The following is a 27,377-nucleotide window of genomic DNA, read 5'->3' on the forward strand; positions in this document are numbered from 1 at the left end:
CACCACTCTCTGAGTAAAAAACTTACCCCTCATGTCTGTTCTGAACCTACCCTCTTTCACCTTAAATGCATGCCCTCTGCTATTGGATTGCTCAATAATGGGAAGAAGATCTTGCTTGTCCACCCTATCTATGCCCCTCATGATGATGAGGAAAACAGCACACCATTGTACCTGACACCCCACAGCACCACCTCAGAAACTAGCATTGTACATGATGAGCAGACTAATTAGAGGGATGCATGTCACAGGGATATATACTGGTCACCATTAGGCTACAGTCTATTTCTTTCTTGATTATACACTCCAGCATCTTGCTAACAACAGATGTTAAGCTAACAGGCTCTTAATTACCCATTTTTTGTTGCATTGTTAAATGTAATCACATCAGAATCAGAAACAGATTTATTATCACTGACATATGACATGAAATTTGTTTTGTGGCAGCAGTACAGTGCAAAGACATAAAGTTACTATAAATTACAAAAATAAATAAATAGTGCAAAAAAGGTATAACAAGGTAGTGTTTGTGGGTTCATGGACTATTCAGAAATCTGACAGCGCAGGGGAAGAAACTGTTTCTAAATCGTTGAGTGTGGATCTTCAAGCTCCTGTATCTCCTCCCTGATGGTAGTGACAAGAATTGCTGTTTTCCAATTTTCTGATACCTTCCCAGAATTCAGTGAGTTTTGAAAAATGTCAGCTAACGCCTCCACTATCTTATAAGACCCTCGACACAGGCCAGCAGGACCTGGCAACATGTCTGTTTTCAGTCCCATTAGTTTTTTCCAACATCTTGTTGCTGGTGATAGTGATTGTTACAAGTTCTTCCACAGTATTTGAAACTAGCATATCGAAATCTTTGGGGTGTTTACAGTGTCCTCCACTAGAAAGACTAATGCAAAGTATTGATTTAACTAATCTGTCATCTCCTTGTTTCCCATCATTAATTTCCAAGTCTCGCTCACTGGGGGGACCGACATTAACCCTTCCAACCCTCTGTCTTTTTATATATCCATGAAAGCCTTGGTTTTGATAGTACTTGCCAGTTTTCTCTCTTTACCTACTTTTCCCTCCCTATTAACATTTATTGGTCTCTCTCTACTGGTAAAATTCCAGTCCTCTGGTTTACCACTTGCCTTTCCCACTTTGATTTAGCGTTTCCCTTGACCTCCTTTGTTGAATGTGGATGGTTCGTCTCTCTCCTGGGGTCCCTCTTTCTATTTGGGATAAATTTCTGCAAAGCATTATGAACTGTTTAGATATCCTGCACCACTCAACTATAGGTTATTCTTAGCCTATTTACCCAGTCCACTCCAGACAACTCTACCTTCATGCCATTGTAATTGTCCTCACTTGAGGACATTGATTATAAATTTTGGGAGTTCCCCCTCAAACTGTATCCAGGATTCTCCCATGTTATGATCACTACCCCCCAATGGATTCTTAACCATGAGATCTTTTCTTTGTCCTAACTCAATGCGTGTACTGAATCTAAAATAGCCCATCCTATATAGGTTCTGCAACATACTGTTCTAAGAAACAATCCCCTACACACATCACAGGTTCCTCTTCTACAGTTCCCTTTCCAGTTTGATGAGTCCAATAAGTATGCTGATTAAAATCACCCATGATAATTACAGTTCCTTTCTTTCATGCCATTGACATTTCCCCATTAATGTGTTGTCCCATTGAGAAGCAACATCTTGGGGTCCTATGGACTCCTCTCACCTGTGTCTCCTCTCTCACCCCAAACCAATTCCACATCATTATCCACTGTCTCTACATCACTCCTCAGCTGAGTGCAGAGCACTTTCAACCTTAAAATCTGCATCAGCTGGAAACATTAACATCCAAAATTACCTTATTAATGCATGAATTATGTTATTTTACCAGACTGCACGGTAGTATCATGTTTGGTCTATTTGAAATGTTTCATGAAGTGGTAAATGTCACTGTTGTTGTATTTACGCTGTAGAACACCTGCTGCAGTGTGTTTGTATTATTGTGGTGGAAGCAGAAAGCAGCTTTACTTTATACTATCTGATTTACCAGCTTTCTGTGTGCTTATTTTGGCAAACAGTATTTATTCTGAATTACAGGCTCCCATGATTTTGTTTTAAATCTGTTATTCCTTATTTATGTATAATAAAATAAAACACCTGCTTTAATTAAAAATAAGCACCAGGCAGAGTCTGACACCATTTTCTATCATTGATTTTCTGATCTGGAAGGCATTCAGTCATGTTTCATCCACCAGTATTCCTGTTAAACCACGTGTGCTGCTGCCTCAAGAAGCCTGAAGTCCCACACCACACCACCAGGTTCAGGAACATCTATTTTCCTACAGCCATCAGATACTTGAACTGATCTGCACAACCCTAATCCTACCTCAGCAACAGAACACTATGGACCAACTCTTGCACTACCATAGACTCGTCTCTGATTGTGCTTTTTTTGAACTAATATCTTGTTTTGCACAGTCCTTTTTTCACTGACTGGTATAATTTATGTATGATTTATGTTCTGTGTGTTGTCTGACTATATATGCTTATGATGCTGCTGCCAGCAAGCTTTTCATTGTACCTGTACCTTACCATATGTATGCACATGACAATAAACTCAACTTGAATTGACTTGACAGTCCACAGGAGAACTGCCTGTAAAACTGCCTTCACAAACTGGCAGAATTCTGACAGCATTTCCAATGCATTGGGAGTGATTGCTATGCTTACTCGCATCACTGTGACATATGGGGTGGCAGAACTCCTCCTTGCAAGTTCAAAGGACATTTATGACATGGTTCTGACCAGCTGGGAGTTGGAGGAAACAGAAATTTGAGATTGTTGCTTCAATTCTGCACTGGGTATAGTTTTAATCACTGCCACATTCACTCAGATCAACAAAAAAATATAAAAGGAAACCAGACTTATATCATCAAGATCCAGTTTTAATAGAAGCAGGTTAGATGGATGGATGTTTCACTTTTTTGGGAGAAGCTGGGAGTTGCTGGCAACACCAGCATTTATTGTCCATTCATAACTGTACTCAGACTGAAAGGAGCGCTGAGATATCACACTTACAATTTAATCATATCAAAGCTTTGATGTCACTCATAGATTAGATTGGGTAAGGATAGTAGATTTCCTCTTGTCAATGCCATTAGTGAGACAGGTAGCTTGTATCATAATCTCATAGCGTTTATGGTCATCAAAGCCTAATGAATGTAAAACATTATTTCAAATTCCAGGTTTGATTCCAGACCACTAGCTGAACATAAATTCCACAATTGCCATCTCTCTCAGAAGGCAGGGTGCTTAGTAAAATATTTTAAAGAAGCTGTGAGTCTCCGTTTTAATGTCTTGGGACTTGGGGAAACCAAGCAGGTGAAAGGAAGTGAGAAGGACTGTTTCCAACTGGCAAGTGTTCTCATCCATCGCTGGTGGGTCAGAGGGTAGAGAATGCTTTCCTGGCACTCAGCAGCCCAAAAACCATTTGAAGGAACTCAGCAGAGCCAGTCCCCAACCCACAACCCTAACATCCATACCGTGATAAAATAATGAGAGGAAGCAGTAGGCACTAGTGATAACTTCCACTGGAATCTCAAACATTTTGCAACGGTATTTGGCATATGATAGAGTTTGAAGGGTCACAGTTGTAATGATTAAAAATATGCTTTTAATGACTGTGTATCAGATGTTGTATTGAACTTCAATTCCATCACTTCAATGCCACAATATTTTTAATGTCTTTTATGGTGGAAAATCACAGTATTATTCTAAATTGACAATGCATGGCACTTACAGTCATTTCCCAACTGTTTAGCAATGACATACTTTGAATGCTTACAATAAAAGCCCATTATGAAACATGTACTTGTTACATCAGCTCATTTACACATCCTTGAATATTGTTCCCTCGGCAAATCCTTTCAGCTGTTGTCCCAACATATTTTCATGTCCTGGTAACCACTATTTGCTACAGGCAAACATGAGTATTGCTGTGCTGTCAATTTCATATTCTCCTGTGGTGTTTGCTGAGAAGACTGCATATTAAAAGAGCATGAGGAGTTATGTTCAGAAGTGACCTTAACATTAATTGCATATAATCATTTTACTGCAGTGACTACACTTGAAGAGTAATTTATTTGAAAGGAATTACTTTAAGATCCCTTTGAAGATATGACAGATGCAGTCACCCCGAGGTGCCATGTGTCAAAGTGAATTTCTCCATAGTACATCGTCACATCATTCAGAACATTTGGGTTATAACTTTTCATTAAACTATTGATTTGTCTCATCTTGAATTTATAATGTAAATAATGTAAATGCATATAATGTAAAATTTTGCAATGTCTACAACTGCAATCATTCTACAATATGTTTTTAGTAGTGATGCAATGTATTTGAATACTTGTGTTTCATCTCCAGGATGCTTCATTCAAAAAAAACCCTGATTCATTGAGATGACAGGTTCCATTTAATTATTACAGGGAATCCTGAATTTCCAAATTAGCAAAAATTAATGCCTCTGGTGATTGTGGCCAATGTTAAAATAATGCCCAAAGAATTCTAGTTCAAGGGTCTCATGTGAAGTATATTTGAGGAACTGAAACAGTGGGCAAGATGCTCCAGTATTCCGTTGAACTGTGCTTCAGGGAAGTGCTGCTTGTCCACTTACCTATGTTTGATGCACCTTTGGCTTCTGCATCTGTGCACTGCTGACCTACAAGAAGTAACCCCATTCATTCAAATAGGCTTCCTACCCTTCCTTAAGAAGTTAAATTCAGGTTAAGGTTTTTGTTTAATTTTCTTCATTGCACTTTATAATTGTAATTAACACAGTAATTATATGTGTTTTAATCAAGCATATTGTTTTCTTATATTTAATTATTTTTGAATTACTACTTATTTTTAAAAAATATATAAAACCATTTCAACTATTTGTTGATGTTTCTGAATATCGATGAAAATACCTTTGACAACAGCAGGTTGTTATAGGCCATCAGGTTTCATCAGCTGAGGTTTGTTGCACATATCAAAGTCCATGCCACTTCCAGGGCTGTGGAGTGAAAAGCTCCAGTACCAAGGATTATCAGCACCAGGTAACAGCAGCCAAAAGAATAATGTGGGGGCTGAGTGAAGGTGGCAGTTCTGGTTGAGCACCATCCAACCCAATGAATTGCAAATATTCCAGCACTAACTGGAGTTACAATGATGGTCTTGGTTGAGGTAATAATGTAGATAATTAATGCTTTGCAGATATATATTGTAATTGATCACTTACGTCGTTCTGAATTTGGGGTGAAAGCATATTGGGGAGAATAGAGAGCTTAGAGGAGATAGAGAGCCTAGTGACATGGTGTCATGACAACCTTTCCCTCAATGTCAGCAAGAACAAAAGAGCTGGTCATTGTCTTCAGGCAGAGGGGTGGTGCACATGCACCTGTCTATATCAGCAGTGCTGAGGTTGAGAGGCTTGAGAGCTTCAAATGCCTGAGAGTGAACATCACCAATAGTCTGTCCTGGTCCAACCACATAGACACCCTGGCCAAGAAAGCTCACCAGCGCCTCTACTACCTCAGGAGGCTAAAGAAATTTGGCATGTCCCCATTGACCTAACTGACTTTTATCAATGCACCATAGAAAGCATCCTATCTGGACGCATCACGGCTTGGTATGGCAACTGCTCTGCCTAGGACCACAAGAAATTGCAGGACACAGCTGAGCACTTCATGGAAACCAGCCTCCCCTCCATGGACTTTGTCTATATTTCTCACTGCTTCGGTAAAGCAGCCAGCCTAATCAATGACCCCACCCACCCCAAACGTTCTCTCTTCTCCCCTCTCCCATCGGGCAGAAGATACAAAAGCCCAAAAGCACATACTACCAGGCTCAAGGACAGCTTCTATCCCGCTGTTTTAAGACTATTGCATGGTTTCCTAGTACAATAAGATGGACTCTTGACCTCACAATCTACCTCGTTATGACCTTGCACCTTATTGTCTACCTGCACTGCACTTTCTCTGTAGCTGTGACACCTTACTCTGCATTCTGTATTGTTTTACCTTGTACTACCTCAATGCACTGTGTAATGAATTGATCTGTATGAACGGTATGCAATACAAGTTTTTCACTGTACCTTGGTACATGTGACAATAATAAACCAATTCCATTTCTAATATGGCAGTCAGCCATTTAACCTTATGTAAATCTCAGACTTCCGTGTATGTGATTCCATGGCTTGTCACTGACAGATGGCACCACATCTGTCACTGCTCTTCTTTATTACATGAACAGTGAGGCCAGTTTTAATGGGATTCCCCAACATTACACCTGGGAATTGCTACTTGCATTCAGCATCAGGTCAATCCTGGTGTCAGATCTGAAACCTCATTGGTCTCAATAGGGAAGCCAACCCAGCAGGTTAAGAAGGACTGCAAGAGACAGGTAATTTTATATAAGATTATTTCACTTTTAAGAATTTCCTTTTTAAAAAGTCAATTAAAAGCAGAAAAAACATTAAGTTTAAACTTGTTATTTTTATATGGGATACCCTGAGGCCCTCTTCATTATGGCCAGTGATTTCAACTAGGCCAAATTCAAGTGTATGTCACCAAAGTACGACCAGCATGTCTCCTGTCCCATCAGGGGCCCAAACACCCTTGACCATTGCAACACAACCATCAGAATGCCCACCAATCCAACACCCCGCCGCCCCTGCTGACACCAGTCCACCAGGCTGTGCTCCTCCTCCCTGCGTACATATGGAAACTGAAACATGAGGATCCAGTACAGAAAGTCGTACAGTGCTGGTCTGAAGGAATAGATGAGCTTCTACAGGGCTGCTTTGAGTGAGTGGACTGGTCCATAGTCAAAGGCTCAGCAGCCAACCTAGATGAGTATGTCACCACCGTCACGGACTTTATCAGCAAGGGTGTAGAGGACTGTGTATCAAACAGGACAACCTGGGTGTTACCAAACCAAAAGCCATGGATGAACCAGAAGATTCACTCCGTACTGAAGTCCAGGACTGGCGTTCAAATCAGGTGACACTGACCAAAACAAGAAATTGAGATACGACCTTTGTAAAGCTATCAGGGATGCCAAGAGACAATATCAGTTCAAAACTGAGTCCCAGACTAGCCGTCTGTTCTGGCAGGTCTTACATGCTATAACGGGCTACAAAATGAAACCGGATAGCATAGCCAACAACAGTGCATTCCTTCCCAATGAGTTTAATGTATTCTATGCACGTTTTGAATGGAAGGGAAATGGAATGTCACCAACCACCTTGATGGCTTTCAATGTATCTGAACCCACAGTTATCATTGCAGACGTAAGATCAGTCTTCCGGAGAGTGAACCTGCAGAAATCATCTGGCCCAGATGGTGTCCCCGGCCATGTCCTCAGATCCTGCTCAGATCAGCTGGCAGGGGTATTTGCAGACATTTTTAACCTCTCCCTACTTAAATCTGAGGTTCCCACCTGCTTTAAGAAGACCACTATCAACCCAGTACCTAAGAAAAACAAGATAATGTGCCTTGATAACTACCGCCCAGTGGCTCTGACATCCACCATCATGAAGTGCTTCAAGAGGCTGGTTGTGGCATGCATTAACTCCAGCCTCCCAGACAATTTTGACCCACTGCCATTTGCCTACCGCCAAAACAGGTACATGGCAGATGCCATCTCCCTGGCCCTACACTCATCTCAGGAGCATCTGGACAATAAAGGCACCGACATTAGATTATTGTTTATTGACTACAGCTCTGCCTTCAATACTATAATTCCAAGCAAACTCATCACCAAACACCGAGACCTGGAACTCACCACCTCCCTTTGCAACTGGATCCTTGACTTCCTGACCAATGGACCGCAATCAGTGAGGATAGGCAGCAACACCTCTAGCACGATCATTCTCACCACTGGTGCCCCACAAGGCTGTGTCCACAGTCCCCTGCTCTACTCCCTGTACACTCGTGACTGGGTGGTCAGATTCTGCTCTAATTCCATCTACAAGTTTGCAGATGATACCACCATAGTGGGCTGTATCTCAAACAACAATGAGTCAGAGTACAGGAAGGAAATAGAGAACTTTGTTACATGGTGTCATGACAACAACCTTTCCCTCAATGTCAGCAAAACAAAAGAGCTGGTCATTGACTTCAGGAAGGGGAACGGTGCACATACCCTTGTCTACATCAATGGTGCTGAGGTCGTGAGGGTCGAGAGCTTCATGTTCCTAGGAGTGAACATCATCAATAGCCTGTCCTGGTCCAACTATATGGCCACGGCCAATAAAGCTCACCAGTGCCTCTACTTCCTCAGGAGGCTAAAGGAATTGAGCATGTCTCCTTTGACACTCACCAATTTTCATCGATGCACCATAGAAAGCATCCTATCTGGATGCATCACAGCTTGGTATGGCAACTGCTCTGCCTGGGACCGTAAGAAACTGCAGAGACTTGTGGACGCAGCTACACTACCTGCACTGCACTTTCTCTGTAGCTGTAACACTTTATCCTGCATTCTGTTATTGTTTTCCCTTGTACTACCTCAATGCACTGATGTGATGAAATGATCTGTGTGGATAGCATGCAAAACAAAGTTTTCCACTGTACCTCAGTACATATGACAATAATAAACCAATTTACCAATTTCCATTCTCCTCAGTATGCTCCATGGTGCTTTGTTTACAGTGGAGTCTCTCTCTGTGCCATACAGGAAAACTAGGCCTTTTTGATCCATTGTGTGTTCAAAGAACCCTCCCAGCAAAGCCAGAATATGGCCAGATTATTAAACAAGGTGGATTTCCATTGACCCCTCATACGATGTTGGGGTCAATGTCAAAGACGACTGGGGCTCTAAGCCAGCAACTTTGCTGGAATGCACAGTTCCAGATTTTTCGGCTCCATTCTTTATCTGAAATATGTTCCATGTGACTTTGAATTGTTTCACTTTGATAGCTGATTAGTAGGAGATTCAACTTTGGTAAGTATTAGCTTTAGTTTCATCTCTACAAAGTGAAGAAAGCAAATAAGTTTATTTGTTGCTCATAATGCAGCTTTACATGACTGATGTGTAAGCAAACAGGAAAGGAAAAGCACGTGGACTGAATTAAAGAAAATAATAACATTGAAGAATCAGCATCTGAAACAGGAAGAAAGTTAACATCTGTGCAATGTTACCCTGATGTGACCCTTTTTCTAATGATGATAAAATAAGTTTGTGGGAATTCCTCCTGTAGACCTGGATGTTGTGCTGTGACGGTAATGGTCTCACCATCCGGGACATGCCCTCTTCTCATTACTATCATCAGGGAGGAGGTAAAGGAGCCTGAAGACCCACACTCAATGTTTCAGGAATAGCTTCTTCCCCTCTGCCAACAGATTTCCTAACGGTCCAGGGACACATGAACTCCACCTTGTTATTCTTTTTTTACACTATTTTATTCATTTATTATTTAGTAATTTTTATGTCTTGCACTGTACTGCTGCTGCAAAACAGCAAATTTTACGATATATGTCCGTGATAATAAACCTGATTCTGATTCTGTATGATCACTACATGGTGTGCTTATAAATGCATTATGGGCCCATGTGTGCACATTTCAGAAGCACTACTAAACTAGCATTATCATTTTTCCTTCACATACTCCACAGGGTGTTGTGGGAAGGGAAGCTGAGAGGTTTGAGAGCCATAGACTCATAAATTCATGGAGTCATACAGCATAGAAACATGCCTTTGGCCCACTGAGTGCAAGCGCTGGTTTACACTAATCCTACCTGGAAGGCAATTAGTAGTGCTTTTCCACTGACTCCTGGGAAACCTTGGACCATGACGACTCCAAGTGGAGGAGGAGCATTTGGGCAGAGTAGACAACCATGAGTCCATGCATTGAAGGCACACAGAAGTCCAGTGTAAATGGTGGAGGGAGCAAATCATCCCCAAACTATCCACCCATTCTTCTTGCCCAATTGCGGCAGAAGTCAGCAGGTACCACATTAACCACCTCAGAACCCACAGACTGGAGTAGAAGATAAAGTAAGATAAAGTAAGATAAAGATATCTTTATTAGTCACATGTACACCAAAACATGCAGTGAAATGCATCTTTTACGTAGAATGTTCTGGGGGCAGCCTGCAAGTGTCACCATATTTCCGGCACCAACATAGCGTGCCCACAACTTCCTAACCTGTACGTCTTTGGAACGTGGGAGGAAACCAGAGCACCCAGAGGAAACCCAAGCAGACACGGGGAAAATGTACAAACTTCTTACAGACAGCAGCTGGAATTGAATCCGGGTTGCTGGCACTGCAATAGTGTAACGCTGACCGCGACACTATTGTCCCTACCCATCCTTCATCCCAAGGGACTGCCCAAGAAGACCAGAAATCCTCTTACTAAACTGCATTCTTTCTTGACAAACAACACTCAATCTGGTCGTTACCTCATTGCTGTCCTTGAAAAACTGTTGCAGCATTTTGATAAATGATTTTTCCTTTTCTTTATTTCTCTCATTCTTTCTTTTCACTAAAGAAGAAACAATAATTATGGCCTCTTTAGTACATCAGTATTTTGGTGATGTATAATCTTTTGGATTAAATATCACCATATTATTTTAAATCTATAGGTTCTGCTCAAATTCTCCTGTATTTTCCTTCAACTGATCAATCTGGCATTTTTGAACTTTGTATGTTCATTTTCTCAGAGAAAGTTGGAAAGATCAGGAGGATAGAGATTTACCTGATTTAGCCAAACTTAATTTTTGGAACTTCAACTTTAACAGTGGATAATTTTTGGAACTTCAACTTTAACAGTGGACAAGATAAGTTAAGATTTCTCTATTAGTCACATGTACATCAAAACACACAGTGAAATGCATCTTTACGTAGAATGTTCTGGGGGCAGCCCGCAAGTGTCACCACGATTTGGGAACCAACATAATATGCCCGCAACTTTCTAACCCGTACGTCTTTGGAATGTGGGAGGAAACCGGAGCACCCGGAGGAAACCCACACATTCACAAGGAGAAGAGAACGTACAAACTCCTTACAGACAGCGGCTGGAATTGAACCCAGGTCGCTGGCGCTGTAGTGGCATTACACTAACCACTACATTATTGGACCAATTGTAGTCATCAGGGCATTAGTCAGCTGGCTCTGTGGGTTGGACAGTCTGAGGTATGACCAGGATGAAGAGTGATAGAAGTGGTTGGCAGCAATATCAGTGGATGGGAGAGGATGCAAGATATAGGAAGTAGGAAGGTTAGTGTTCTTTCAGACAAGAACTGCAATATGGAAATAAGCTTGGCCCAGGAATAACCAATGATTGTGACAAAGGGAGTGACATCATTTGATGCTAAAATTAACATCAGGAAATGCTACATCAAAATTCTGGAGTGATGCAAAGCAACCTGAAAATGGTTGTGTTGCAATTCACTTTATCCGAAGGGCATTTTCAATGATAAACAGTGCTACGTAATTTGATTTTTGTGCCATCTTTTGCATAGCAAACATCCCAAGGTGCTCTGCTGGAGCATTTTCAAGCAGAATTTAATATCAGGGAATACTCAGGTTAAAATAAAATTTTATAATAAGAGAAAATAAGGTTAAAATAAGAGAAGAAGGTTTTAAGGAGCTTGAAACAGAGGGAGAAGAGGGAGAAAGGCAAAGAAGTCTGGGGAAGGAATTCCAGAACTACAAAGTTCAGCTAGACACATTTGACCACTAAACCTCAAGTGACTCTAGTAAGTTATTCTGAAATGTTACAAATTTAGTTCTAGATTAAGAATTGGAATTGGTTTATTATTGTCATTTGTACCGAGGTACAGTGAAAAACTTGTCTTGCATACCGTTCGTACAGATCAATTCATTACACAGTGCATTGAGGTAGCACAAGGCAAAACAATACAGAATGCAGAGTAAAGTGTCACAGCTACAGAGAATGTGCAGTACAGGCAGACAATAAGGTGCAAGGTCATAACGAGGTAGATTATGAGGTTAATAGTCCATTTTATCATACCAGGGAACCATTCAATAGTCTTATAACAGCAGGATAGAAGCTGTCCTTGAACCTGGTAGTACATGCTTTCAGGCTTTTGCACCTTCTGCCCAATGGGATGGGGGAGAAGAGAGAATGTTTTGGGTGGGTGGGGTCTTTGATTATGCTGGCTGCTTTACCGAGGCAGTGACAAGTGTATTTAGAGTCCATGGAGGGGAGGCTGGTTTCCGTAATGTGCAGAGCTGTGTCCACAACTCTCTGCAACTTCCTGCAGTCCCAGGCAGAGCAGTTGCCATACCAAGCCCAGATGCATCCAGATAGGATGCTTTCTATAGTGCATCAATAAAAGTTGCTGAGTGTCAAGGGGGACATGCCAAATTTCTTTAGACTCCTGAGGAAGTAGAGGCACTGCTGAGCTTTCTTGGACATGGCATCTACGTGGTTGGACCAGGATGATGTTCACTCCTAGGAACTTGAAGCTCTCGACCCTCTCGATCTCAGCACCGTTGATGGAGACAAATGTATGTGCACCATTTCCCTTCCTGAAGTCAATGACCAGCTCTTTTGTTTTGCTGACATTGAGGGAAAGGTTGTTGTCATGACACCATTTCACTAAGCTCTCTTTCTCCTTCCTGTACTCCGACTCATCACTGTTTGAGATATGACCTACAACAGTGGTATGATCCGCAAACTTATAGATGAAGTTAGAGCAGAATCTGGCCACCCAGTCATGAGTGTATAGGGAGTAGAGCAGAGGGCTGAGGACACAGGGCACCAGTGTTGAGAACAATCGTGCTGGAGGTGTTGCTGCATATCCTCATGGATTGCGGTCTGTTGGTTGGGAAGTCAAGCATCCAGTTGCTGAGGGAGGTGTTGAGCCCCAGGACTCAGAGCTTGGTGATGAGTTTGCTTGGAATTATAGTATTGAAGGTGGAGCTGTAGTCAATAAACAATAGTCTAACATTGGTGTCTTTACTGTCCAGATGCTCCAGAGATGAGCATAGGGCCAGGGAGATGGCATCCACTGAAGATCTGTTTCAACGGTAGGCGAATTGCAGAGGGTCGAGGTTGTCTGGGAGGCTGGAGTTGATGCGTGCCATGACCAGCTCTCAAAGCACTTCATGATGGTGGATGTCAGAGCCACTGGGTGGTAGTCATTAAGGCACGTTACCTTGTTTTTCTTAGGTACTGGGATGATAGTGGTCTTCTTAAAGCAGGTAGGAACCTCAGATTGAAGCAGGGAGAGGTTAGAACTGTCTGCAAATACCCCCACCAGCTGATCTGCACAGGATCTGAGGATATGGCCAGGGACACCATCTGGGCCAGATGCTTTCTACAGGTTCACTCTCTAGAAGACTGATCTTACGTCCTCAACGGTGACTATGGGTTCAGGTTCATTGGAGGCTGTTGAGGTGGGTGGTGACATACCAATCCCCTTCTGTTCAAAAAGTACATAGAATGCATTAAGCTCATCGGGAAGGGGTGTGCTGTTGTCCACAAAGCTGCCTGACTTTGTTTTGTAGCACGTTATAGCATGTAAACCCTGCCACAACTGACAGCTGGTCTGTGACTCGATTTTGGACTGATGTTATTTCTTGGAATCTCTGACAGCTTTACGGTCAGGCTCACCTGATTTGAAGGCTGCAGTCCTGAACTTCAATAGGGAGTGGATCTCCTGGTTCATCCATGGTTTCTGGTTTGGGAACACCTGGATTGTCCTCTTTGGTACACAGTCTCAACACACTTGCTGATGGTGGTGACATACTCATCTAGGCTGGCAGCTGAGTCTTTGAACATGGACCAGTCCACTAACTCAAAGCAGCCACACAGAAACTCATCTATTTCCTCAGACCACCACTGTACGACTTTCTGTATTGGATCCTCCTGTTTCAGCTTCTGTTTGTATGCAGGGAGAAGGAGCAAAGGCCGGTGGTCTGACTTACCAAAGTAAGGGCTGGGGGTGGCTCAGAAGGCATCATTGATGGTTGTATAGCAATGGTCAAGGATGTCTTAGCCGCTGGTGGGACAGGAGACATGCTGATAGTACTTTGATAACACAATCTTGAAGTTGGCCTTGTTGAAGTCACCTGCAATAATGAAGAGGGCCTCAGTGTATCCTGTTTCAAGACTGTTGACCACAGTTCATTGAGTGCAGGCTTCACATCCATCTGAGGTGGGATGTAGTCTGCCATCAGGATAGCTGAAGTGAACTCCCGTGGCAGGTAGTATGGGTGGCACTTCACCATTAGATATTCCTGGCTGGGTGAGCAGGAACTTGCCAGGACCGTCACATCCGAGCACCACGAGTTATTGATTAAGAAGCAGAGCCCTCCACCTCTAACTTTGCCCAAGGACACTGTACAGTCCATTCAATAAATTGAGAAGCCCTCAGGTTGTATTGCACAGTCAGGTGAAGCAGGTATAAGCCACATTTCAGTGAGACATAGCACACAGCAGTCCCTCAGTTCTCTTTAGTAGATCAGTCTTGCCCTTAGTTCATCAACTTTGTTCTCAATGGCCTGGGCATTAGCTTGTTGTATGCTGGGGAGGGGGGGTCTTGTACCCAGGCTGTTTCAACCTCGCCTGCAGCCCAGCCCTCTTACCACGCTTCCGAGGTAAGTGGCTACGTCTGGTTGGTCCTGGAAGTCCTGGAGTGGAGCTACCCAGACTGGAAGGTAAGTGATTGCTTAAAGACAGACCTGGAAGGTCTGGAGCAGATTCACCAGGACTGGAAGGTAAGTGACAGCTTAAGGACAGACCTGGAGTGGGTTCAGCTGGCCAGTGAGGTAAGTTGTTCTCATACAGGCCTAAAGATCCTGAAGAAGAGTGGGCAGCCCCAGCAGGGTTGGGCCTCCAATCCGGAGGGGCCCTGGCGTCGGGCCACAGTGTTGGGCATCCCCGCAGGTCAGGCCTGGGGTCAGGTCAGGCGTCCGATGGTCGGGCCTCATGTTGGGTTGGGCCTCGTGACTCAGCCTCCAATGGTCGGGCCTTGCATCGGGTTGGGCCTCGGGACTCGGCCTCCACTGCCTCCAATGGTCGGGCCTTGCATCGGGTTGGGCCTCAGGACTCGGCCTCCACTGCCTCCAATGGTTGGGCCCCATGTTGGGTCAGGCCACGGGACTTGGCCTCCGCTGCATCTGATGGTCGGGCCTCCAGGTAGTTCGGGTCACCAGGGTCAGTGTCAGGTGCTCCTGCTGGTCAGGCCTTCACTCTGGTAGGTCCTCGGGTCTCTGTGTCGTATGCTCCAGTGGGGTCCGGGAGTCTGCTCTCGGTGGTGGGGGCTCCATGGGGTCGGCTCTTCACCCTGCGCAGGCTTCCACATGGATGGACCAGTCCTAGGCCTCGCTGGTCGTTTCCATCTGCGTCCGGGAGTCAGGTCGGTAAATCAGTCGTTCCTGGAGGTCAGAAGATCACCAGCCCTGTAAGAAGATTTAAAGGAACATTATTAGTAATTCTTAGAGACATAGAATTTAGATGTAAAAGAGTAGAACGATTAAAGTAAAAATAATGAGTAGATCTGCAGAGAGCAGCTTGCAATGAGTCGCCATGCTCCAGTGCCATCTTGGTTTAAGATTGAGCAAGTGAATTCACTACTTATGGTCTTAATACATGAATATTTTGATTGCATCCATTCATTGTATATCAAAATATTAATGTATTAGGACCATAAGTAGTGAATTCACTTAATGAGACAGTGCTGCTTATAAGCAACCTTATCTGTACTTTTATAAATTTAAGTGTGGTGTTAATGATGGAAACTTGTGGGCAGCTCTAACTTCTGAGATGTGCTGCCAATTTACAAGGCTCCTCTCTCAGAGCTCTGCATCCTGATTAGATTCCCCAAACTGTAAAACAAAAACCCTCTACCTGGTCTGCATGGTTTGTTAGTGAATTACCAATTTGATTGCAGCAGATTTTCAGCTTGTATTTACTGCTGAGTAGGTTTATAATTGTAATCACATTCTCATCTTTTCATTCCCTGCTCTTTATTTAATTTCTGTAAGATCAGCATCAAAGACACTCCTACTTGATTCAAGTACATCTGTAGACAATGTCATGCTATTATTGACACAGAGGTTCTGCTGACTGAACATTTTGGCATATTTTACAAACATAAAAATATCCAAAACCTTTTCCCCATTGAGCCTTCCTTACATGCAGAAAATTGCAAAATCACTGTGTTTCAGGGGTTTCTCTTGAATGGTAAATATTTCAATTTTCTTTATACTAATGAGATTCCTGTCAGTAAATTTTCAAAACTTATGAACCATATTTACAAGAATGTCAATTAGATTGTCCAAGCTTGATCGAGATGGATTTCTTGACTTCAAAGATTAGAAGACATGATAGGCACAGTAGACGAAAGCTTTTTAAAATACACACTCCTGATAACTTGGTGATGAAAGTATTATGTGCTGTTGCACTGTGCTATTGAACAATACCACAGGTTCATAACCCAGTCTGTGCTGAGTTAACCTCTTCCTCTTTCCCACCCCACATGCCCCATAAGAAGCTCCTTAAAATCTATCACCTTTGACCAAGCTTTTGGTTAACTGCCCGATTATTTCCTTATATGGTCCAGAATAAATTTTTGTGTGATAATGTGACAGGTTTTCCATTGTCCTGACAGCCTGCCTCTGGGCCTTATGCTTGTTCCAGCATGGCCTTCAACATAGTTTCTGCTGGGTCCCAGTCCTCCACTGGGAATCTGGCTTTTAGCTCTTCATCCCTGTCGCCCAGTGCAGCACGGGGGCTTGTTCAGCACAGCTGAGTGGCTGCACTCACAGAAATCACTCTCACACTGGTGGAAGTTGTCTTTGGCCACCAAATAATAATATTACAGTGACACAGGCAATAAACCAAGAAATATCTGATGCATGTAAGAATGGAACGGCAGTTGTCATGGGGGACTTTAACTTTCACATAGATTGAGCGAATCAAGTTGGTCAAGGCAGTCTTGAGGAGGTCTTCACAGAATGCATCTGTGATAGCTTTCTTGAACAACATGTTAGTGAACCTACAAGGAAATATGCTATCTTGGATCTGGTCCTGTGCAATGAGACAGGTAAAATTACCGATCTTGCAGTTAGGGATCCTCTTGGAAAGGGTGACCATAGTATGATTGAATTTCTCATACAGCTGGAGGGTACAACAGTTCTATCTAAAACCAGTGTATAATGCCTAAACAAGGGAAACTACAACAGAATGAGGGAGGAGTTGGCTAGCATAGACTGGGAACACAGGCTATTTGGTAGGACAGTTGAAGAACAGTGGAAGACTTTCAAAGAGATTTTTCATGGTGCTCAACAAAAGCATATTCCAGTTAAAAGCAAGGATAGTAAGGGTGGCCAGCCTTGGATAACGAAGGAAGTAAAAGAAGGCATCAAGCTAAAAGCTCATGCACACAAAGTTGCCAAGAGTAGTGGGAAACTGGAAGATTGGGAAAACTTTAAAAAGCAACAAAGAAACATTGAGCAAGCAATAAAGAAAGGGAAGATAGATTATGAAAGTAAACAAGCACAAAATATAAAAACAGATAGTAAAAGTTTTTATAATTATATGAAGCGGAAAAGGGTGGCTAAAGTGAACGTAGGTCCCTTGGAAGATGAGAAGAGGGAATTAATATTGGGTAATGTGGAAATGGCCGAAGCCTTGAACTACTTTTTTGTGTCGGTCTTCATGGTGGAAGACATGTCTAACATGCCAAAGAGAGATGTTATGGATGCGATGTGAGGTGAGGACCTCGATACAATCGCTGTCACTAAAGAGGTAGTGATGAGCAAACTAGTGGGCCTAAAGGTAGACAAGTCCCCTGGTCCTGATGGGATGCATCCCAGGGTACTGAAAGAAATGGCTGAAATTATAGTAGAGATGTTTGTGATAATTTACCAAAATTCTCTGGACTCTGGGCAGATTCGTATAGATTGGAAGACAGTGAATGTCACACCACTGTTTAAAAAAGGATATGGGCAAAAGGCGGGTAACTATAGGCCAGTTAGCTGAAAATGTGTCATCGGGAAATTGCTTGAAGCTATCATTAAGGAAGAAATAGTGAGACATCTGGATAGAAGTGGCTCCTTCAGGCAGACACAGAATGGATTCAGGAAGGGCAGGTCCTATTTGACAAACTTACTGGAGCTCTGTGAGGATATAATGAGTGCAGTGGATAGAGGGGAACAGGTGGATGTTGTATACTTAGATTTCCAGACGGTGTTCGATAAGGTGCCGCATAAAAACCTTATCCATATGATAAGGCTGCATGGAATTGGGGATAATGTATTAACATGGATAGAGGATAGATTAACCAATACAAGGCAGAGTTGGGATAAATAGATGTTTCTCTAGTGGGAAATCAGTGGTGAGCGGGGTGCCACAGTGGTTGGTGCTGGGCCCACAACTGTTCACGATATACATTAACGATTTGGAGGAGGGATCCGAGTGTAACGTATCTAAGTTTGCTGATGACACTAAATTGAGTGGAAAAGCAAATTGTGCAGAGGATGCAGATAATCTGTAGAGAGATGAGGATAGATTAAGTGAGTGGGCAATGGTCTGGCAGATGGCATACAATGTTAGTAAATGCGAGGTCATCCACTTTGGAAGGAAAGATAGAAGGTCAGTTTATTATTTAAATGGTGAAAGATTGCAGCATGCTGTTGTGCAGAGGGACTTAGGAATGCTTGTGCATGAATCGCAAAAGGTTGGTTTGCAGGTGCAACAGTTTATCAAGACGGCAAATGGAATGTTGACCTTCATTTCTAGAAGCATTAAATTTAAAACCAGGGAAGTTATGCTGCAACTGTACAGGGTACTGGTGAGGCTGCACCTGCATGCAGTTCTGGTCTCCTTACTTGAGGAAAGATATACTGGCTTTGGAGGTGGCGCAGAGGAGGTTCACCAGGTTGATTCCAGAGATGAGGGGGTTAGCCTATGAGGAGAGATTGAGTTGCCTGGGACTATACTCGCTGGAATTCAGAAGAATGAGAGGGATCTTAAAAAAACATATAAAATTATGAAAGGGATAGATAAGATAGAGGCAGGAAAGTTGTTTCCACTGTTAGGTCAAAATAGAACTAGGGGACATAGCCTCAAGATTCAGGGAAATAGATTTAGGATGGAGATGAAGAGAAATTGCTTTTCTCAGAGAATAATGAATCTGTGGAATTCTCTGCCCAGGGAAGAAATAGAGACTACCTCATTAGAAATATTTCAGACACTGTTAGGTAGATTTTTCCATAGTAGGGGAATTAAGGGTTATGGGGGAAAGGCGGGCAGGTGGAGGTGAGTCCACGACCAGATCAGCCATGATCTTATTGAATGTGGAGTGGGCTCAATGGGCTAGATGGCCTACTCCTGCTCCTATTTCTTTTGTCCTTATGTAACAGCCAGTGAGGGTCTGCTCCCAGATTCAAGGACTGTCACAGCTGTCAATGTAGTCGGGGCCTCTGAATGGTTTTGACATCCAAATAGTACCCAGTGCAACTATTGTTAAAAATAAGTTTAAAATAATTCAAAATATTTTCTTTACTTTTAAAAACTCACCATGCTAAAAATTCAATTTAAATCATTAAAATTAACTTAAATAACTAACACAAATACAATTACTTACCTTTATCCTGGGAGCCAATGTCACCCATTCATTTGAATGGGGACTGATGTGCTTGTGTCAGGTTTAACCTGGCCAAGGCTCTGGGTCAGATTTCTCAGCCTTAGAATGAGGGAAATCTGCAGAAAATTGTGCTGCCCCGATGGAGTGCATGAGGAATCCACCTGAGCAAAACAGGAGCAGCTGCTAGTCTGGCAGTAGGACATTAGATTTATTACTGAATCAGGCTGACACCAGTGTTGGAAACAGGGACTTACACAGGGACAGGTCATTAAGTTCTGACATTAGTACTGGTGTAGAGACAGAAAGTCCGCCCCAATGTTTCAGTGAAATATCAATCCTTGGACAATCTCCTCCACAGCAAATGTATCGCAGAGCTCCATCCTCCTCTTTCTTCCCACGTTTAAGAATGCTTAATCATCATTCAATTCTACTTATTATTCTACTTGGATAATCTTGACAACTTTCTAAGTAGAACTCAGGGTGAAAGTAACTTAAATTACTTACCTTTACAGTGATACGCAGCTTCTAGAGTCATGGAGCAGGGAAACAGGCCCTTCAGCCCAACTCATCCATGCTGACCAAGGTGCTTAGCTGAGCTAATCCTATTTGCCTGTGTTTGGCCCATATCCCTCTAAACCTTTCCTAGCCATGTACCTGTCTAAATGTCTTCTACTGGATTTTATCCATTTTATACTGAAAGTTTCAGCCACTTACTTACCAGTATGCTACACTGGCTCACTTTCACCTCTGCTGGTACCTCACTTGATATGTTCAGACATCTGAAGTGCTGCTGCCGCTAGAAATTGGTTATATAATTGCTGGTTCTTCAACATTTCAGCTGTATATTCTTCCCGTTTCAAAACAAAAACGGTTTGCCAGCTGCCACTCTTTTGTGGGACAACCAAGCAACCTCTGAGATATTTGACGGGGTGGAATTATTTGCAATTTAAAGATGGCAGGGAGTTGTTTCTATGGAATGAGGGCCTGGACTTCTCAGAACACAGCCAAGTTTCTTTTATTCTTTAGGCAAGACTGTGATCACCACATTGATGGAGTTGACCAGTTGCATGAAGGGAGTAGGTGCAGCAAAGGTTTCCAGCAACAACCAACCTGCCCCTGGTGGATGAGTTCAGCAGCTCACGCTTGGCCTGTCCAGTACTGGGAAGGGAAGCAGTTAGGTAGGACCAGGAGTGTCTAGGGGGAGATGTGTTGTATGAACATCCACAGGAGGAGCAAAATGGGAGTAATCTGCTGGTGTCAAAGCAATTAAAACATCACCTATAGAAGCCAGTAGTGCCTACATTTTGGAAAACTATGCTAGAAAGCATACTGATTTTTTTTTAACAAAATAAACTTTATTCATAATAAAAGACAAACTATATACAATTACAAAACAGTGCAAACTTTTTCATTCTAGTACAGATCATTCATTAGTGTTACCTTTTTATATAGAAAACAGCACCAATGCCACACGTGTGGCTCCCTGGAAGCTACCCGGTCCCGTACTTACAATATTTAGGGGCTTTCTCCCCGTCCCCTCCCCTCCCTCTCCAGTGGAAGAAGAACCCTAAACTGTAGTCCTTCTCCACCGAGCCTTTGCACTGGCTGTGCCCAGCTTCAGTGCGTCCCTCAGCACGTACACCTGCAGCCTGGAATGTGCCAGCCGGCAGCATTCCCCTATGGACATCTTGCAGTGCTGGAAGACCAACAAGTTTTGGGCAGAGCAAAGAGTGTCTTTCAGCAAGTTGATGACCTTCCAGCAGCAGTTGATGTCCGTCTCTGTGTGTGTCCCCGGGAACAGCCCGTAGATCACAGAATCCTCTGTTACGCTGCTGCTGGGGATGAACCGTGACAAGGACCCTTGCATCTTTCGCCACACCCTCCTCGCAAACCTACAGCCCGCAAAGAGGTGGGTGACCGTCTCGTCCCCAGCGCAGTCCTCCTGGGGGCAGCGCACGCTGGGAGTGAGGTTCCAACCATTCAGGAGGGATCTGACTGTGAGGGCCCCTCTTACCACCAGCCAAGCGAGGTCTTGGTGCTTGTTGGTGAGTTCTGGCGATGAGACGTTCTGCCAGATGGTCTGGACAGTCTGCTCAGGGAACCACCCCACAGTATCCATTGAGTCCTTCTCCTGCAGTGCCTGCTGGATGTTCCATGCTGACCACTGCCTGATGGACTTGTGGTCAAAGGTGTTGGTCTGGAAGAACTTTTCCACGAAGGACAGGTAGCACAGCAGCGTCCAGCTGACTGGGACGCAGTGTGGCCATGGGGCCAGGCCTATCCTTCGCAACACCAGGGACAGGTAGAACCTCGGTACGTAGTGACACTTGGTGCCCACATACTTGGGTTCCATGCACAGCCTGATGCAGCCACAGACGAAGGTGGTCATCAGGATGAGGGCGACATTGGGGACACCTTTACCCCCATTGTCCAGGGACTTGTGCATGGTGGCCCGTCAGACCCGCTCCATCTTGGATCCCCAGATGAACCGGAAGACGGCGCGGGTGATTCCCAAGCCAGAGGAGCGAGGAACAGGCCACACCTGCACCAAGTACAGAAGCCCTGAGAGCGCATCACACCTGATGGCCAAGTTCTTCCCAGTTATTGATAGGGAGCGCCGTTCCCACAGTTCCAGTCTCTGCTTCACCTTCCCAATCTGCTCCCGCCAATTTTTGTTGCACACCCCAGCCCCTCCGAACCAGATCCTCAGCACCTTCAGATAGTCAGGCCTGACGGTGAAGGGGACGATGGATCGGTCGGGCCAGTTGCCGAAAAGCATGACCTCGCTCTTCGCGCGATTGACTCTGGCCCCTGATGCCAACTCAAAATGGTCGCAGATGCTGATCAATCTGCGAACTGACCTCTGGTCTGAGCAGAAGACGGTGATGTCGTCCATGTACAGGGAGGTTTTCACCTGGGTGACCTCACTGCCTGACAACGTCACCCCTCTGATGCTCTCATCCTTCCTGATGGATTCGGCAAAGGGTTCTATATAGCACACGAACAAGACAGGGGAGAGACGGCAGCCCTGCCTGACTCCAGACTTGATGGGGAAGCTGTCTGTTTCCCACCCATTGATTTGGACTGCGCTACAGATGTCTGTGTAGAGCAGTTGAATCCAATTCCTGATTCCCTCCCCAAAGCCCATTTTGGAGAGCACGTCAGCATGTACGTGTGTGATACCCTGTCAAAGGCCTTCTCCTGGTCCAAGCTGACCAGGTAGGTGTTCACCCCTCTGTCCTGCATGTAGGCGATGGTATCCTTGAGCAGCACGAGGCTGTCAAAGATCTTCCTGCCAGGTACAGCGCAGGTTTGGTCCGGGTGGATCACCTGTCCCAGAGCAGACCTGACCCTGTTGGTGATGGCCTTGGACAGGATCTAATAGACAAAATTTAACAGTGAGATGGGTCTCCAATTTCTGATGTCCGCCCTCTCCCCCTTCTGCTTGTAGATGAGGGTGATGGTGCCCTTCCTCATAGTCTCTGACATACTGCCAGACCGAAGCATAGCATTGTACACTTTCAGCAGGTCCGGGCCCATCCAGTCCCACAGAGCAGAGTACAACTCCACCGGTAAGCCGTCGCTTCTGGGAGTTTTATTTGAATCAAAGGAATGGACGGAGCCAGTCAGCTCCTCCAGGGTCAGTGGTTGGTCCAGACTCTCCTGCTTGCTGTCATCTAAGACCTCTGTGATAGAGGACAGGAAGTTCTGGGAGGCGGTGCTGTCTGTGGCCTTTTTGTCATACAGACTGGCATAGAAGGATCTGCAGATCCTTAATATGTCCGTCTGTGAGGATGCTATTGAGTCATCCTCTTCCTTAAGGCTGTGGATCACCTTTTGGAAGAAGAAACATGAGCGCGTCTCATCCTGCTCCACGGAGCGAACTCTGGATCGGAAGATAGTCTTGGAGGATTTGGAGGCATGGAGCTGGGATTGCCGGCTCTTTGCCTCTCGGAGTTCCTCCATCACATCCACCCCCCTCAACTGAAGAAGGAGGAGTTGCTGCAAGTCTGTCTGGAGTTGGCACAGTTCCCTCTGACTCTGTCTTGCTTTCTGGAGCCACCTGTGGATGAAGAACCTCTTGATGTTCTCCTTTGTCGCTTCCCACCAGTGCACAGGGGAATCAAAGAGGGGTTTCACAGTTCTCCAACCTGTGTATTCCCTCTTTAGTTCCTCCACGCTCTCTGGGGTCAGCAGCTTCACGTTCAACTTCCACGTCCCTCTGCCTGCCTTCTGGTCCTCCTGTAGGTGACAGGAGGCCCGAAGGAGATGGTGGTCAGAGAAGAACACCAGCGTGACATCGGTGGATCTGACCGTGATTGGCTCCGGCAGGAACAGGAAGTCGATCCGGGACCGGGCTGAGCCATCCGAACTTGACCAGGTGTGTTGCTGCTGTACTCCGTCTGCAGAGGTGCCGAAGGCATCATGCAACTTGGCATCCTTTACCGTTTCCATCAGGAGTCTGGAAGTGCCATCCAGTCTGCTGTCGGCACTGCCGGATCGTCCAGCCGCATCGATGATGCAGTTGAAGTCACCGGCCAGAACGACCGGCTGGGACGTCGCCAGCAACGGTGGGAGCTGCTGGAGGACGGCCAGCTGCTCGCTCTGCACGGGTGAGGCATACACATTAATTAGCAGGAGCGGAATGTTCCGATATATCACATCTGCCACAAGGAGCCGCCCCCCCCCACCACCTCTCTGACCCCGGTGATTGAGAAGTTGCATCCCCACATCAGAATCTCCAGGCCGGAAGCGCGACAATCATTGCCCCTCCGACCTTACTGACAGTCCGTGAGACCACCATCGTGACCACCTCTGATAGTTGCGGAGGTGTGGTAGCCCACACTCTTGTAAGAAAGTCACATTTGCCGTTACCTTGGCGAGGAACTGTAAGGCGTTAACACATTGCGCGGTGCTCTTCGCACTGCGCACGTTAAGAGATGCCAGTTTTATCTCCATGGCTCTTTTGGAGTTCAGTTCCAGTTACACAGTCCACTTTCATTTGTCCTGGGCCCTCATGCCCACAGCTTTGATGAACCGCCTCACCGATTCCGGGCTCAGATATTGGGAGTGGTCTCCCCCTGGGTGTGGGGTCCCTTGTGGTGAGGATGGTGGTGCCACTGGGGGGAGATCTGCCTGTGCCCCTGTTCCTTTCACTGGTGGTCCAGAATCTTTCCTCTCCCGGTGCTGGGTTGCATCGGATGCAGTGCTGCTCCCGGTCTCCCGGAGCTGGGGGGTGATGGCCTCTGTCCTGCTCCCGGTCTCCCGGAGCTGGGGGTCGGCAGGCAGGGTTGTTCCCTCACTTGTTCCTGTCTGTTGGTTCTCTTCCATGTTCTCTCCTCCATTTTGCCACTTCCCCTGCCTCCGGCGTCGGCTTCTGCTGTTGCCTTCATCCTCCGACGAGGAGAGGTTGTTGGTGTCCACCTGTTGCATTACTCTTTTCTTTCCAGTACCCTTGTTTTCTGTGGCCCGTTGTCTCTTGGGTGGTGTCTTTTGTGCCTTCTTCCTCTTCACAGTCTGTCATTCCCTTTCCTGTCCCTCCCCCACTCCCTCTTCCATTGACTCCTCCTCTTGGGGAGGGGGCTGGGAGTTCACGGCTGGGGGTTGGGAGCTCGAGGGGGTCGGACTGTCCTCACCCCCCTGGTCTCGGTCTCTTCTGAGGCCTCCGTGCTGGTGGGCGGTGTGTCAGTGTCCCCCGGGGTGTTGGTGCTGACACCCCCCCTTATTGCCTGTGCATAGGTACAGGCCCATTTTGGGCAGGCCTTGTAGAGGTGGCCTGCTTCCCCGCACAGGTTGCAACGTTTGCTTTCTTGACAGTCCTTTGTGTGGTGACCTTCCTGCTTGCAGTTCTTGCAGATGACTGCGCTGCTCTGGGCAGCCACGTGTCCGGGTTTGTTGCAGGTACACCATGTATCCACGGTTCCCTCCGATGGCAAACGCTGAGCGGGGGTGGATGATGGATCCATTTGTGTCAACTCTCAACTTGACCTTCACCTGGCGCTTGCTGGTCCAGATCCCAAACAGGTCCTTGATGTCGATGCAGCTTCCCGCTCCATCAACGTACCAAGCCAGGAAGGTGAGGACATCCACCACGGGCACATGTGGATTAAACATGTGCACCATAACCACACGTTCCTTCTGGGTGGGAAGAGTGGCTGCACCTTCAGCAGTGACAGCGGAGCTTCATTCCCCTTCTCCTGAAAGTCCTGCAGCAGCTTCTGCTATCCCGCCTGGTACTTGAAGGTAACATCGAAGTACCTGTTACCCGTGAAGACCTGGAGGCAGTAGATGTCCTTTGCCTCGAACTTGCATGTATCCAGCAAGACCTTCCTGATGAAGAGGTCCCTTGTGAAAGGGTTCCCATCGCTGAGGTCCTTCACTGTCACTCTGACGGTATTGCGGATTCCTCCTCCTGAGGTGCTCGTCGCTGCCGCCATCCTGATGTGGTTGCTGAACAGAGGAGTTAGACTGGTTTCCTAGTCAGCATTAGGATCCTCCTCTGTGTCAGCAGGTTAAACTCTCATCAGGCGGCTGCTTGATCGCGAAGAGTCCTTGATATCTTCTCCTCAATGTTGGTGTCTGCAGAGATCTGCCACGATCCAGCACGAATTCGTCCTGGGAGAACCGTCTTTCTGATCACGGTCTCTCCCTTGCCCCGTCACAAATCACTGATGGGGCGCCTGATCACCACAGGATGGGACCACTTTCTATCTTGCTAATCACTGTGACCCAATATCTGAAATCAAACCTCCTTTATTTTCATGATCTGTGTAATCATTTATTGCCTTTGACTGTTATTCCTAAAGTTTCCAACAGAGGAAGCTATTTCATTCCAAAATGTGCACTCACAGTTTTTACTGTAAATTAATTCTTCTCATCTTGTTGAAAACCCTTTCTAGAGAATTACAAATAAATATTATATTTCCCCAATAACAACTAACACTAATTAACTGAGTAATGTCTCAAGGACATTTTTATTGTGAAATACGGCATTTTTTTTAACGCAGTTTCACTGTGCACACATCAGAAACATGATTTGGCTTAAGGATATCAAAGGAGAAATTCTCAGTATTAATTTTACTATAACTGCTCTGATGGTCTATGGTCTGGCCTGATCAATGACCTGTTAAATATTGGTGTGTAGGCTATTTTGATTTCAGTTGAAGTTCAGTTTTGAGGATCACAGGCTCTGAATTTGTATCCAAGTACATGTGAGGAAAGGCAAGTACAGCAACAGATATTCCCATGATGGGGGCTGAATTTCATCAGTTACTTTCCTGCTCATCTATCAAATCTTCATCAACGTGCTGTGGAAATGGCAGAGTTTATATCAAGGTCTCCAGTTTTAGTTACAATGGGTGAACAAGGAACAACCCCTGGAAACTCACATTAATGTGCAAAAATAGCTCAGGAGACTTCAAGCATGGAACAAAATGGACACGCTTCACATTTTGGATCCATCTGTGCCTGGCATCATTCACCCTCTCACACTCTGTTCCCATATGCTTGTCCGCCAGCTCTTTGAGGGGACAGATTAATTTGCTGTCATCAGGCCTCAGAAAAAACATTAGATTTGGAAACATCCTTGCTGGACACCACCCTAGCTGCATTTTGTTTGGTTACTTCCTTAGCTACATGTGGCTCCAAACCCATCCATGTTTTTCTCTATTAAATGCCCACTGAAGTTCCCTAACAAGCCACTTAGTTGTATAATTTTTGCCATGTTTAAACAAAGAAGGAATAAAATTGGACATACTACTTGGCAT

Source organism: Pristis pectinata, chromosome 3, assembly GCF_009764475.1.
Source record: "Pristis pectinata isolate sPriPec2 chromosome 3, sPriPec2.1.pri, whole genome shotgun sequence".
Lineage (NCBI taxonomy): Eukaryota > Metazoa > Chordata > Chondrichthyes > Rhinopristiformes > Pristidae > Pristis > Pristis pectinata.